The sequence below is a fragment of the Cetorhinus maximus genome, chromosome 14 (genome assembly GCF_964194155.1).
Source record: "Cetorhinus maximus chromosome 14, sCetMax3.hap1.1, whole genome shotgun sequence".
Taxonomy (NCBI): Eukaryota; Metazoa; Chordata; class Chondrichthyes; order Lamniformes; family Cetorhinidae; genus Cetorhinus; species Cetorhinus maximus.
Genome location: NC_135892.1, coordinates 43,253,828 through 43,270,107, shown reverse-complemented (window position 1 = coordinate 43,270,107; position 16,280 = coordinate 43,253,828).

The following is a 16,280-nucleotide window of genomic DNA, read 5'->3' as shown; positions in this document are numbered from 1 at the left end:
GAAACTTTTTTGGAGTACCCTGGGGAACGGGAATTTCCTATTAGAATTTCAAATCTCCTGGGCAATTTCCACAGAGGCCAGCATCTCGGGACTTCCATGGGGTCCCGATGCACATTTTGGGTTGTACATCAATTCTCCAACAATCTGGGCCATTGACATATAAGCTTGATCAGCTCTTACCCAAATTTTCTTGAAGTATTGAACCTACTTTTAAATTAAACTGTCAACATTGTAAGGTGACATTCAATACTTAGATGATTAGTTGGTAGTCTTGTCACCTCTAAGTCCGAGGGTGTAGCTTCTTGAGCAGAATTTGAGCACGTGGCATCTGCTGATGTTTATACAACTGATGGAATACTGCATTGTCAAAAGATACTGTCATTCAATTTCTGGTCAATGGTAACTCCCATGATGTTGATCGCGGAGGATTCAGTGATTGTTATGCCATTCAATGTCAAGGGGAGATGGTTAAATTCTTTTTGAAAGTAGTCATTGCCTGGCACGTGTGTGGCCCGAATGTCACTTGCCACTTATCAGCCCAAATCTGAATTTTGTCTTGCTGCATGCAGACGTTGACTGCTTTAGTATCTGAGGAGCCGTGAATGGTGCTGAACATTGTGCAATCATCAGCGAATATCCCCACTTCTGACTTTATCATGAAGAGAAGGTTGTTGATGAAGCAGCTGAAGATGGTCAGGCTTAGGACACTACACTGAGGAGCTCCTGTAGTGATTTCTTGGGTCTAGATTATTGGCCTCTAACAACCACAGCCATTTTCTGTTGTGGTAGATATGACTCCAACTAGTGGAGAGTTTTTCCCTAGATTTCCACTGACTTCAATTTTGCTTGGGCTCCTTAATGCTACGCTTGGTCAAATGCTGCTTTGATGTCAAGGGCAGTCACTCTTGCCTAATCTCTGGAATGCAGCTCTTTTGTCCATGTTTGGACCAAGGCTGTAATGAGGTGAGAAGCTGAGTGGCCCAGGCAGAACCCAAATTGTGCATCGGTGAGTAGGTTATTGTGTGCAGGTGCCACTTGTTAGCACTGTCAATAACATCTTCCATCACCTGCTGATGATCGAGAGTAGACTGACAGGGTGGTAATTGACCAGTTTGAATTTGTCCTGCTTTTTGTTGACAGGGCATACCTGGGCAATTTTCCACATTGTCGGGGAGATGCCAATGTGGTAGCTCTAATGGAAGAGCTTGGCTAAGGGTGCAGCTAGTTCTGGAGCACAAGTCTCCAGTACAAAAGCCAGGAAGTTGACAAACATACAACCTTGACAGTATTCAGTGCCTTCGGCTGCTTCTTGATATCACATGGATTGAATCAAATTGGCTGAAGACTGACGTTTTTGATCCTGGGCACCTCAGAAGGAGGCTGAGATGGATCATCCACTTGGTACTTCTGGCTGAAAATGTTTGTAAATGCTTCAGCCTTTTTTGCACTGAGATACTGGGCTCCTCCATCATTGAGGATGGGGATATTAGTGGAGCTTCCTTCTTCAGTTAGTTGTTTAATTATCCACCACTGTTCAAAACTAGATGTGTCAGGACTGCAGAGCTTAGATCTGATCCATTTGTTGTGCAATTGCTTAACTCTGTCTATCACATGCTGCTTCTGCTGTTTAGCATGTATGCAGTCTTGTGTTGTAGCTTCACCAGACTGGCAACTCATTATTAGATATGGTTGGAGCTACCCCTCACATGCTTTCCTGCACTCCACCCCTCGTTGAACCAGGGTTGATCCTCTGGCTTGACAGTTATGCTAGAGTGAGAGATATGCTAGGCCATGAGGTTACAGATTTTGGTTGAATATAGTTCTGCTGCTACTGATGGCCCACAGCACCTCATGGATGCCTAGGTTAGAGCTGGTGGCTCTGTTCTGAATCTATGCCATTTAGCACTATGGTGTCCCACACAGCACGATGGAAGGCATCCTCACTGTGAAGATGGGACTTTGGCTTCACAAAGACTGTGCGGTGGTCACTACTACGAAAACTGAGACAGACAGATGTATCTGTAACACAGAGTTTGGTGAGGACAATGTCAAGTAGGCTTTTCCCTCTTGTTAGTTCCTTCACCACCGGCCACGGTCCCACTACAGCAGGTATATGCGTCAGGACTTGGTCAACTCAGTCAGTACTGGTGCTATAGAGCCACTTTTGGTGATAGACATTGATGTTCCCCCACCCAGAGCACATCCTGTTCCCTTGTCACCCTCAGTGCTTCTTGCAAATGGTGTTCAACATGGTGTACTGATTCATCAGGTGAGGGAAGGTGGTGGTAATCAGCAGGAAGTTTCTTTACCCATGTTTGATGATATGAGACTTCATGGAGTCTCAAGTAAATGTTATGGACTCCCATATCTATAATTTTGTGCTGCCATCTAAGTGGATCTGTCCTGTGGCTGGGACAGGATATACCTAGGAATGATGATGGAGGAGTCCTGAATATTGTCTTTAAGATATGATTGGGTGAGTATGACAATAACAGATGTTGCTTGACTAATCTGTGAGACAGTTCTTTCCTAATTTGGCACAAATCCCCAGATGTTAGTTGGAGGACTTTACTAGGTTAACAGGGCAGGGTGTGCCACTGTTGTTTCCAGTGCCTAGGTCTGTGCTGATGGTCTGGTCAGTTTTATTTTTTTTTCAACCTTTCTGCAGCACTTGTATTTATTCATTCACATGATGTACGCGTCGCTGGCTAGGCTAGCATTTATTGCCCATCCCTAATTGCCCTTGAGAAGGGGGTGGTGAGCTACCTTCTTGAACCACTGCAGTCCATGTGGTGTAGGTACATCTGCAGTGCTGTTAGGGAGGGAGTTCCAGGATTTTGACCCACTGACGGTGAAGGAACAGTGATATATTTCCAAGTCAGGATGGTGAGTGGCTTGAGGGGGAACTTCCGGGTGGTGGTGTACCCATGTGTTTGCTGTCCTTGTCCTACTAGATCGTAGTGGTCATAGGTTTGGAAGGTGCTGTCTAAGGAGCCTTGGTGAGTTACTGCAGTTCATGTTGTAAATGGCACACACTGCTGCCACTGTGCACCAGTGATGGAGGGAGTGAATGTTTGTGGAAGGGGTGCCTATCAAGCGGGCTGCTTTGACCTGGATGGTGTCCAGCACCTTGAGTGTTGTTGAAGCTGCATTTATCCAGGCAAGTGGGGAGTATTCCATCACACTCCTGACTTGTGCCTTGTAGATGGTGGACAGGCTTTGGGGAGTTACTTGCTGCAGGATTCCTAGCCTCTGGCCTGCTTTTTAATCAGTAAGGGAACCGAGGGTTATGGGGGAAAAGGCAGGAAAGTGGAGTTGAGGATTATCAGATCAGCCATTGGATGGCGGCGCAGACTCGATGGGCCAAATGGCCTACTTCTGCTCCTACGTCTTATGGTTTTCTGTTCTTGTAGCCATACTCTTTATATGGCTAATCCAGCTCAGTTTCTGGTCAATGGCAACACCCAGGATGTTGATAGTGGGGAATTCAATAATGGTAATGCCATTGAATGTCAAGGGGTGATGGTTAGATTCTCTCTTGTTGGAGATGGTCATTGCCTGGCTCTTGTGTGACATGAATGTTACTTGCCACTTGCCAGGATATTGTCCAGGTCTTGCTGCATTTGGTTACGAACTGCTTCAGTACAATTTAATGGCTTGTATATGGCTTGATACAATTTAATGGCTTACTAGGTCATTTCAGGGGTCAGTTAAGAGTCAACCACATGGCTGTGGATCTGAAGCCACATGTAGGCCAGACCTTCCAAGTCCACTACCATCTAGAAGGACAAGAGCAGCAGATACAAGGGAACACCACCACCTAGAGGTTCCCCTCCAAGCCACTCACCATCCTGACTTGGAAATATATCTTTGTTCCTTCATTGTCGCTGGGTCAAAAACCTGGAACTCCCTCCCTAACAGTACTGTGGGTGTACCTACAGCACATGGACTGCAGCTATTCAAGAAGGCACCTCAAGGACAATTAGGGATGGGCAATAAATGCTGGACTAGCCAGCGAAGCCCACATTCCATAAATGAATTAAAAAAAAACAGATTTTTACAGCCATCCAGCAGTTTCATGATCATCATGATTTCATGATGAGCTCAAGGTCCAACTCAATGGAGTACTTAAATTGGGGAATTTGAGTGAGTGAATTTTAAGGGTTGATCTCTTCTAAAACCTAGTCAAGTTTGCATTCAGCATTTCACTTAACTTTTAAATTATATTTTCTTTCAGTATTAGTCAGTGATAAGCAAGCTGGTGGCTAGTGGCAGCTGCACAGTTAGTTAATTGGGTGGCTAGCTAGAACTGGTTTCCTAGTCAGCAGTGCCTGACTCAGGTCTCTGAAATTTCAGCTAGTATAAATACAGAAGGTTTTGCTAATATACAAAGTAAATAGTATGACGTCCAACTTGTGGAGTACTGCTAGACGGAGAACTTGCTTAACTTGTGAATTTAGTCAATGAGGGAAGAGGTGCGGTTCTGCTTTCTTTTAAAACAAAACAAGGAATCGTCCAAGAGAGGGAGCGGGACACTGTGAGATCTGGGAGCTGAAGTCCAAAGGCATTAATTACATCAGCAGGTAGGTGCTTAGTTGGTGAGTTTTAAGGTTTATTTTCTTAAAACTGGGGCAATAGTTTAAACTGGGACCAGGGAGATATAAGCATTGTGTTAAAGTTACAGCTTAATGGGTTAAATTACTTAATATAACTACAAATAATCATTGAGTGATATTTCTAAACTTGAAATCCTAATTAGTTAAACAAAGTACAATAAAGCTGCAAGTTGATGTTCTGCCAAAGGGCCATGAAGGCTCGAAACGTTAACTGATTTCTTCTCCGCCGATGCTGCCAGACCTGCTGAGTTTTTCCAGGTAATTCTGTTTTTGTGCTGCATGTGAGGTCTGGTGGGCACCAGGATGATCCATGACAACCATTTCTGAAGTAAGTGTCTGCAGCTTTAGGAACTTCAACTCAAAAATGATGAGCTTTGGATACTAAAGTTCTTCAGGGAGGGCTAAAGCCACCTGGACATTTTTTCCAAGAGACTGTCATACTCTTAGGCTAGGTAATTCAGACTTGGCCATGGTCAAGGACAGGAAGTTGTGACCACGAATGAGGCAGTTATGGGGATCCAGCAGATATCACTGGAGGAGCCTCAGCCCTTGCACTTGTCAAACAGGTTCAAGGTGCTTGCAGCTTGTGTGCATGAGAGCAGGGATTGCAGGGCCGATGAGCAAACTGACCACAGCACCATGGTGTGGGCGCCATTCAAGCAGAGGGAATAAAAGGTAATGTAATAGCAGTAGTAATAGAGGGATAGACATTTGTTCTCCGCAATTGAGAGCATGAGACCCAGTGCCATGGTTAAGGATATCTTCTAGGGACTGGAGAGGAGCTTGGAGTGGGAGGGTTAGGATCCATTTGTCATGGTCCATGTGGTTACCAATGACTTGGGTAGGACAGAGAGGTTCTGCTGAGGGAGCATGAGCAGCTAGGGCTGAATTAAAAAGCAGAACCGCAAAAGTAATAATCTCTGGATTACTACCTGCAAGCAAATTGACATGAGGTAAATAAGATCAGAGTTGAATGCATGGCTCAAAGATTGGTGCAGGCGAAATGGGGCACTGGCATCAGTATTGATGAAAGAGGGAACTAATACCATTGGGACGGCCTTCACTTGAACTGCGCTGTGAGCAAGATCCTGGTCAATTTTATAACTAGGCTTGTAGAGAGGGATCTAACAAAGTAGTGGTGAGATTTATAAAGCTAAAAAGAGGGGACAAGGCAATAGTACAGGGTAGCGATACAGGTAACGGTAACCAGAATTTGACAGAAAAGGGCAGAACATACAAAGAAGAGTGCACCAGAAAATAGGATCAGAGTAGAAAAAAATGATGATAAGATAGAATTAAAGGGTCTTTACCTGTACTGTGCTTACACTGTAGGCCAAAGTATAAATCAAGAAATCATGGGGACTTGTAAGAAAGGTACTGCAATAATCATGAGCGATTTTAATCTTCATATGGATTGGACAAATCAAATTGGCAAAGGTAGCCTTGAGAATGAGCTGAGTGTATTCGGGACCGTTTCTTGGAACAATACATTCTGAATCAATCAGGGTATAGGCTATTTTAGACCCGCTAATGTGTAAGGAGACTGGATTAATTAATGATCTTATAGTAAAGGATCCTTAGCCAAGAGTGATCATAACATATTAGAATTTCACATTCAGTTTGAGGGTGAGCAACTTGGGTCTGAAACTAGTTTCTGAAACTTTAAAAAGAAAAGGCGATGTCAAAGGTATGAAGACAAAACTGGCTACAGTGGATTAGGAAAGTAGGTTAAATGGTAACATTGTAGAGAAGCAGTGGCAGTTATTTTATGGAGATATTTCATAACCCTCAACAAAGATATATTCCATTGAGAAAAAAAGGCTCCACAAGAAGGAGGAACCATCTATGGCAAACTAAGGAAGTTACGGATGGCATGAAATTGAAAGAACTGGCAGACAATGCTGCAAAAAATAGTGGTAGGTCAGAAGACTGGGAAAATTTCAGAAACCAGCAAAGGATGTCTAAAAATATAGTAAAGAGGGAGAAATTGGAATGTGAGAGTACACTAGCAAGAGGTATAAAAACAAACAGTCAGAGCTTCTAAATGTATATAAAAATGAACAGAATAGTTAAATTAAGAAACAAAAATAAAAAATAGCTGGAAAAACTCAGCAGGTCTGACAGCATATGCGGAGAGGAATACAGTTAACATTTCGAGTCCGTATGACTCATCATCAGAACTAAGAAATATAGAAATGAGATGGAATATAAGCTGGTTGAGGAGGGTGGGACAGGTAGAGCTGGATAGAGGGCCAGTGATAGGTGGAGGCAAAGAAGAGATTGCCAAAGATGTCATAGACAAAAGGACAAAGGGGTGTTGTCGGTGGCAATATTAGCTGAGGAATGTGCTAATGATGACATTAAGGGTAGAAAGCAGGATGAGCAAGTGACAGATAGCCCTAGTGGGGGTGGGGTGGGGGGAAGGGATCGAAATAGGCTAAAAGGTAGAGATAAAACAATGCATGGAAATACATTTAAAAATAATGGAAATAGATGGGAAAAGAAAAATACATATAAAAAATATATTAAAAATTATAAATTATTGGAAAAGGGGAATCGGAAAGGGGGTGGGGATGGAGGAGAGAGCTCATGATCTGAAGGTGTTGAACTCAATATTGAGTCTGGAAGGCTGTAAAGTGCCTAGTCGGAAGATGAGGTACTGGTCCTCCAGTTTGTGTTGAGCTTCACTGGAACATTGCAGCAGGCCAGCGACGGACATGTGGGCATGAGAGCAGGGTGGTATGAAGAAATGGCAAGCGACAGGGAGGTCTGGGTCATGCTTGCGGACAGACCGAAGGTGTTCTGCAAAGCGGTCATCCAGTTTGCGTTTGGTCTCTCCAACGTAGAGGAGATCGCATTGGGAGCAGCAAATGCAGTAGTTAAAGTAAGCATTGGTCCCAGACATGATCAGAGTGGGGAATTAAAAATGAGAAACTAGGAAATGGTAGAGACTTTGAACAAGGTTCCAGGGATAAAGAACTGTAGCTATGAAGATAGATTAGAGAGGTTGGGACTCTTTTACCCTCGGAAAGAAGGCTGAGAGGAGACTTGATAGAGGTATTCAAGATCTTCAGGGATCTGGACAGGTTAAATAGTGAGAAACTGTTCCCACTCAAGAGAACATCAAGAACTAGAGGGCATGGATTCAAAATAATTGGCAAAAGGAATAAATGTGATGTGAGGAAAAATTTTTCACCCAGAAGGTGGTTGGAGTCTGGAATGGACTTCCTGAAAGGGTGGTGGAGGCAGGTTTAATTGAGGTATTCAAAAGGGAATTGGATTGCTACCTGAAAAGAAATAATGTACAAGGTTACAGGGATAAGGCAAGGGAGTGGGACTAGGTGGAATGCTCTTTCAGAGAGCCGGTGTACATTCGATGGGCTGAATGGCCTCCTTCTGCACTGTAAAGATTCTGTGATATTTTGTATCTGTCTTCACAGAAGAAGACACAAAAAGCTTTCCATGAATAGTAGAAAATCAAGGGGCAAAATGGAGGGAGGAACCGTTCAAGGTCTGCCAGGGCCACACAGCTCCTGACCTGATTGCAACCTTGGTTCAAACGTGGACAAAAGAGCTGAATTCCAGAGGGGAGGTGAGAGTGACTGCCCTTGACATCAAGGCAGCATGTGATTGAGTGTGGCATCAAGGAGCCCTAACAAAACCTGTGTCAATGGGAAGTGGGGGGGAAACACTCCACTGGTTGGGGTCATACCTAGCGCAATGAAAGATGGTTGTGGTTGGAGGTCAATCATCTCTGTCTCAGGACATCACTGCAGGAGTTCTAGGTAGTGCCGTAGGCCTAACCATCAGCTGCTTCATCAATAGCCTTCCCTCCATCATTAGCTCAGAGGTGAGACTGTTTGCTGAAGATTGCACAATGTTTGGCACCATTTGTGACTCCTCAGATACTGAACCAGTCCATGAACAAATGCAGCAAGACCTGAACAAAATCCAGGTTTGGGCTGGTAAGTATCAAGTAATATTTGTGTCACACAAGTGCCAGGCAATGACCATCTCCAACAAGAGAGAATCCAACCATGTCCCCTTGACATTCAATGGCATTTACATCACTGAATCCCCCACTATCAACATCCTGCAGGTTACCATTGACCAGAAACTGAACTGGACTAGCCATATAAATACTGTGGCTACAAGAACAGGTCAGAACCTGGGAGTCCTGCAGCAAGTAGTTCACCTCCTGATTCCCCAAAGCCTGTCCACCATTTACAAGGCACAAGTCAGGAGTGTGATGGAATACTCCCCACTTGCCAGGATGAGTGTAACTCCCAACACCACTTATGAAGCTTGGCACCATGCAGGACAAAGCAGCATGCTTGATTAATACACCATTCACCACCTTCAACATCCACTCCCTCTACCATCAGCACACAGCGGCAGCAGTGTATAACAGCTACAAGATACACTGCAGCAACTCAAGGCTCCTTCAACAGTACCTTCCAAACCGGCGATGTCTACCAGCTAGAAGGACAAGGGTAGCAGATGTGTGCAAATTCCCCTCCAAGCCACTCACCATCCTGACTTGGAAGAATATGGCTATTCTTTCACTGTCACTGGGTCAAAACCCTGGAACTTCCTTCCTAACAGCACTGAGGGTGTACTTACACCACATGGACTGCAGCAGTTCAAGAAGGCAGCTCACCACCACCTTCTTAAGGACAGTTAGGAATGGGCAATAAATGCTGGCCCAGCCAGCAACACCCACATCCCATCACTGGAGAACAACTACTAGGAAAACTATTGGTACTAAAAGATGCCAAGAACCCTGGACCTGATGGCCTGCAACCTAGGGCCTTAAAAGAAATGGCTGCAGAGATAGTGGATGCATTGGTTGTAATCTTCCAAAATTTCCTAGATTCTGGAAAGATCCTAGGAGATTCAAAAACCACAAATGTAACACATCTATTCAAGGAAGAAGGGAGACAGAAAGCAGCAAACTAGGTCAGTTAGTCTAACATCCATCATTGGAAAAAGACTGGAATTCATTATAAAGTTAGAAAGTAGTACGACATTTAGAAAATCAAAATACAAACAGGCTGTCAACATGGTTTAGTGAAAAGGACATTGTATTTGATAAATTTTCCTTGAGGGTGAAACAAGCAGGGTGGATAAAGGGGAACCAGTAGATGTAGTATATTTGGATTTCCTAAAGGCATTGTAGGGTGCCATAACCATAAGGTTAAGAACACATGGTAATGTGGATAATATATTAGCATGGATAGAGGATAAGCTAACTAACAGGGAAAAGAGAGTCAGAATAAATGGGTCTTTTTTCAGTTGGCAAACTAGGTTGGGGCCAGAACTATTACAATCTATATTGATGAGTTGCATGAAGGGACTGATTATGTATCGTAGCCAAATCTGCTGACATTGTGAAGATAAATATGAAGGCAAGTTATGAGGAGAATACAAGAGTCTGCAAAGGGCTATAGATAGGTTAAGTGAGCGGGCAAAAAATTTGACAAGTGAAGTATGAAGTGGGAAAATGTGAAGTGGTCCACTTTGGGAAGAATAGAAAGGCAGAATATTATTTAAATGGAGAGAGACAGCAGACAGTGGTAGAGAGAGATCTGGGTGTCCTTGCACATGAGCGGTGAAAGCTTAAAGTAGCATGAAAGGGGAGAGTGCGCCAAGAGCTTAAAAAGGCTAGCTCAGTCCGTGGATTGACCATGTTCTGAAAAAAGAAAATCAAAGTCTGATGTTATAAGGAAGCAGGCAAGTAATTGGTTGGTGAGTATTTTGCTTGCTTTTCATGTAATTTAATACTAATTATAAGGTTTTATTCATTTTAGTAAACATTACTAGCAGTAGTAAAGCTTGTTGGGAGTAGTAGGGTATACTAATTATAAATTAATTGAGAAAATAAATTGATTAACACATTAAAGGTGGCAGGGCAAGTGATGTGTTGCAACTACAGAATGTGGGAGCTCCTGGACACCAGTGTGATCCAGTATGACAATATGGCATGATCAGTTTCATAACAGTGTGAAACCTGTTTGCAATCGTCTGCTCAGCAACCCACCCCCCCACCAAAGCTGGATCGTCTGCCCATGTCAGTGGGAAAACACGCCAAGCTGATGTGTCTCACAACATCACATGGGCGACATGCACCTGGCAGGCTGCACTTTGCTTGGGACTTCAAGGTTTGTTTGCCTACCTGGCTTCGGTCAGCACTCACAGTCATCAGTGCCAGGCTTCACAGACAGCACCACATCACTTTTAGGGGGGGCTCACGGCGGGTTGCTACCTACCAGATCAGCCATTTGTGGGTGGCTTTTCAATGGCTGCAGGGGTAGGGCTTGCTTGACGAATGGGGAGAAGTAGCCTCAGGCAAGGAAAGAGGCTAAAGGACGAGAGCTGTAATGGTGAAGGAGGGTAACCCAGGGTGTGTGGGGGGACACATGTTGATCTGTGCAAATGGCCTCAAGATGGTGAGGGCTGAGGAGGCAGTCTCTAGAGGAGATGAGGCCAGATGGACATGAGGGTATGTGTGCGAGAATGGGTGATGATGTCCCTTGAGCTGGCAGTGAACGAGATGCCATTGAATGTATGATGGGCTTGAGTGTGAATTTAGAGTGATAATATGGTTGCTATGCCCTGGCAGAGGTGAGATCATTGATCCTCTATCTGCATTGGATGGCCAACCTCTTCTGTGCAGCATTGGCATTGATCACCGTTGCCACCGCCTCCCAAATCTGGTTGATCACACCACTGGCCATTCTGAGGTCAGAGCAGAGGTAGGGGACAGTGTGGCAGGCCTCCATTGCACCCAAAAGGCGATCCAGTGATGAGTCACTAAACCTGAGGGCTCCAGTCTTTTTGCCTTTCGTGGACATCTTCCTTGCAGTAGTCATAGGCTGGAAGCACCGAGATGTGTGCGTGCGGCTGGACTTTAAATAGGTCCAAGGCTGGGACCTATTGAAGGATATTTGACATTTTGAAAAGATAGGAAGCTAGGAAAAGGTGGTGGGGTAGCTCTGTTAATTAGGGATATCATTAGTACAATAGTGAAAGATGATCGTGGCTCAAAAGACCAAGATAGAGTGTATTCAGGACAATTTCTTACAGCAGTACATTCTCGAGCCAACCAGAGGGAGCAGGCTAGTCTGGATCTGGTAATGAGTAATCAATAACCTCGTAGTAAAGGAGCTGCTAGGTGACAGCAATCATAACATGATAGAATTTCATGTTCAATTTGAAGGGGAGAAGTGAGTCTAAGACTAGTGTTTTAAATCTGTCTAAAAGGTTTGAGTATGAAAGCAGACCTAGCTAAAGTGAATTGGTTAAAAAGTAGGATAGTAGAGAACAGTGTCAGACTTTTAGGGAGATATTTAATAACTCTCAGCAAAGATTTATCCCAGTGAGAAAGAAAGACTCTTTGTGAAGGATGCATCATCCATGGCTGAATAAGTAAGTTAAGGATTGCATCAAATTAAAAGAAACACTGTACAAATCTGCAAAGATTAGTGTTGGGTCAGAAGATTGGTCAAATTTTAAGAATCAGCAAAGAATGACAAAAAAATAATGAGGGAGAAAGACGAGTATGAGGGAAAGCTAGCCAGTAATATAAAAGCAGATAGTAAGAATTTCTGCAAGTATTTAAATAGAAAAAGAGTAAAGCTAGCGTTGGTCCTCTAGAGAGTGAGTCTGGGGAATTGATAATGGAAAACAAGGAAATAGCAGAGGTGTTGAACAGGTATTTGTCAGTTTTCACTGTAGAAGACTTAAAAGATTCCCAAAAGTACTTGAAAATCAAGAGGTGAATGGGAGGGAGGAACTTAAAACAATCACCATCACTAGGGAAAAGGTGCTGAGAAAACTATCAGACCTAAAGACTGACAAGTACCTGGGACCAGATGGCTTGCATCCCAGTGTCTTAAAAGAAGTAGCAGCAGGGATAGTAGATGCATTAATTATAATCTTCCAAAATTTCTTAGATTCTGGAAGGGTCCCAGTGGATTGGAAAATGGCTAATGTAATACCTTTGTTCAAGAAAAGCAGGAGACAGAAAGCAGGAAAGTATAGACCTGCTAGCTTAACATCTGTCATAGGGAAATTGCTGGAATCCATTATTAAGGCAGAGTACTTAGAAAATCATAATTTGATCAGGCAAGGTCAACATGGGGTTATGAAAGAGAAATCATGTTTAACTACTTTATTAGTTTTTTTTTTGAAGAAGTAACAAGTAAGGTGGATAAAGGGGAGCCTATAGGTGTGGTGTACTTGAATTTCCAGAAGGCATTTGATAAGGTGCCACATCAAAGGTTACTACACAGGATAAGATTATGTGGTGTAGGGGGTAACATTGGCATGGATAAAGGATTGGTTAGCTATTAGGAAGCAGAGAGTATGGATAAATGGCTCTTTTTTGAGTTGACAAGCTGTAACGAGTGGAGTGCCATAGGGATCAGTGCTGGGGCCTCAACTATTTACGATATACATCAGTGATTCGGATGAAGGGACAGATTGTATAGTAGCTAAATTTGCAGATGACACCAAGATTGTCAAGAGGAGGTAGAGAGTCTGCAAAGGGATATACATAGACAGGTTAAGTGAGTGGGTAAAAAATTGACAGATGGAGTATAATGTGGGAAAATGTGAACTTGTCCACTTTGTCAGGAAGAATAGAAAAGCAATACACTATTTAAATGAAGAGAGATGGCAGAACTCGGTGATACAGAGGGATATGGGTTTCCTGGTACATGAATCACAAAAGGTTAGTATGCAGGAAGGCAAATAGAATGTTGAGGGGAATGGAATATCAAGGTAGGGAAGTTTACTGCAGCTGTATAAGGCCTTGATGGGACCACATCTGGAATACCGTGTACCGTTTTGGTCTCCTTATCTGAAAAAAGGTATTGGGCCATAACTTCTGAACTCCCCAGTCAAGATGCACTGGGAATCCCTCTTGGAAGCAGAAACTTCCTCTGGGCAATTGCCCTGCGCCGGGAACCATTGGAAACTGCGATTTTTAAATCGCAAACTTCAGATGGTTCCGACAGGGTTACATCAATAGACACTCAAAAGGTTAGAAGAATTAAAATCTCTTCTAACTTCAAGGTAATTATTGTAAAGACCCAGACTGGCCCCCACACATCCCTGTCCCCCACTGGACTCCTCCCAAATCATTGACCCCCACCATGAAACACCCCACAGACCCCCGACCTACCCCACTGGATTCCTCCCAATCCACTGATTCCCCCCCCTTCCCCCCAAAAGGGGACTCTCCCCACACTCCAACTAACCATCTCTCTCTCTCCCCCCACCCCTCCCGATATTCCCCGACCCTTCCCCACCACTCTCACGGTATTCCACCACCTCACCGCCCCCCCTCCCCCCCCCCCCCCGAGATCTGACCTCCACCCTGACCTGAACGCTGCCCCCCCACCCCCCAGTCCTTAGTCCCTCTCAACCCCAGTCAGAGTCTTCCCTCAACCCATAGGTCCAAGCTCGCCCTCATCTCTGATTTCCCCCCCTCCCGACCTCTAATTTTTTTTTCCCCCCACGCCCCCAAATCCTATCCACTTATCTTAGACACTTACCTTCTCCCTCACCTGTCAATTTCAATGGGACATTTAACTTACCTGGTTTACAGCAGCAAGTGCCGTTTAAAAAAAAAAAGGGTGGTGTGTCCTCCTTTACTGCGACGGAGCTGTTCTGTGGTGCTGGGCCTCAAAGACAGCTGCGCTGCCTGGATCTTACCTGGCCTGACTCGGCAGATCGGGCGAGACAGGCACGGAAGAAAATCCATTCAAGTAATTGGGCACAGAGTGGCAATCCGATGATGATTGCCGCCCTAAGGAAGTTACTGCCCATAATTGTATTAGAAGCAGTTCAGAGAAGGTTCACTCAACTCATTACTGGGTTTAAGTGCTTATTTTATGAAGAAAGGTTGAATAGGTTGGGCCCATACCCATTGGAGTTTAGAAGGATGAGAGGTGATCTTATTGAAAGACATAAGATCCTAAGAGTATTTGAAAGTGTAGAAACTGGGAGGATGTTTCTACTTATGGGAGAGACTAAAATCAGGGGACACAGTTTAAGAATAAAAGGTCTACTGTTTAAGATGGAGATCAGGAGAATTTCTTTCTCTCAAGGGGTCGTTCCCCAAAAGGCAGTGAGGACTGGATCATTGAATTTATTCAAGGCAAAGTTAGACAGATAAGGGGGTCCAGCATTATGGGAGGCAAACAGCAAAATGCAGTTGAGACCACAACCAGATCAGCCATGATCTTCGTGAATGGCACAGCAGACTTGAAGGGCTGAATGGTCTACTCCTACTCCTAAGTCCTGCGTTCCTATGTAGCTTACATTTATATCATGTCTCTTTGTGTACAAAACAAGTGTTCCAGAAAGGAAAGATAATGGACATTAAACAAGACCTGGAAAAGTGAAGGAAAGCGATAAAGAAAAAGTTTAAGAAGAGAATTCCAAAGCATAATGCATTATAACTGAAGCCTGTACCACCAATGGTGAAGAATGATTGTAGGGAGGAGACAGTGAAGTTCGGATTTAGAAGAGCAGAAAGTATTAGCTGGGATGAAAGGGCTGGGATAGAAAGTTGGAACGATAAGATGGTTGAGTCCATGGTAAGATCTGTACATGTGAATTTTGAATTGATAATGATGAGAATGCAGAACCAGTGCAGGTCAGTGAGGACTTTTGTGTTGGGTGACTGGGGTCAGATGTATAGAATATAAAGTGGTATAGATGATAGATAGATAGAAAACAAATGAAGGGGAAGAGAGCAAAGTAACAGTCAGAAACCGTGCTTTAGGAACACAGGTAAGATTTGAGGAGGATTGTTGTTCCTGACGGCAAGCAGCCTGTCTGACCAGTTGTACAGTTTTGCTTAAATTTAAATCTTTCTGAGATTGTAGGAAGTCAGAGATTCTCATCTAAAATGCCAATGACTATTCTATTTCTCGTTAGGTCATCTTTTAGAGTTCCATACTCACACTTTTCAGCTAGGTGGTACAATTCATTCATGTGTCAATCCCTTCACCCTGTTTTTGACTGTGCTGATTAAACCTCGCCCTCTCAATGACAATATTTTTTACAAAGACTGAAGTATCTTGGGAAGATTTTAAATTTAAGCAAAGCTGTACAACTGGCTAAACAGGCTGAAGATATGAAGCTGAATAAAGCTTTTGTCAGAGACACGACAGAAATTTCCCTAGAACAGCTGATGAAGTTGTTCAATTTGTGGGTGGTTGTAAAACAGAAGGCATAGCAAGGCAGCAACCAGGGAAATGCCCGGAAAAGGTGCCAACCACTATTTTCCAATGTCTCTACTGTGACGGGAAGAAGGCCCACAGGCAGGAAGAATGCCCCCCCTGAATTGCGCAGTGCTATGGTTGTGACAAGTTAGGCCATTTTAAAATGGTCTGCCATTCCAGGAAATCTCTGTTTACAGGACAGAATCAGAAAGGAACCTCTTTTCAAGAAATTCAAGACTTTGACAACCAGGAAATCACCTTCCTGGAAGAAATAAAGGAAAATGAAAAACAGTATTGGAGTGCAGACTTTGATGTAAATGGGTATCTGACTGAAATCAAGCTGGACATGGGAGCTGGTGTCTCGGCTTTTATCTGATAGAGTTTCATGGGCTGAATAAAATGACACTGCAACTGTCCTCTATTTAAC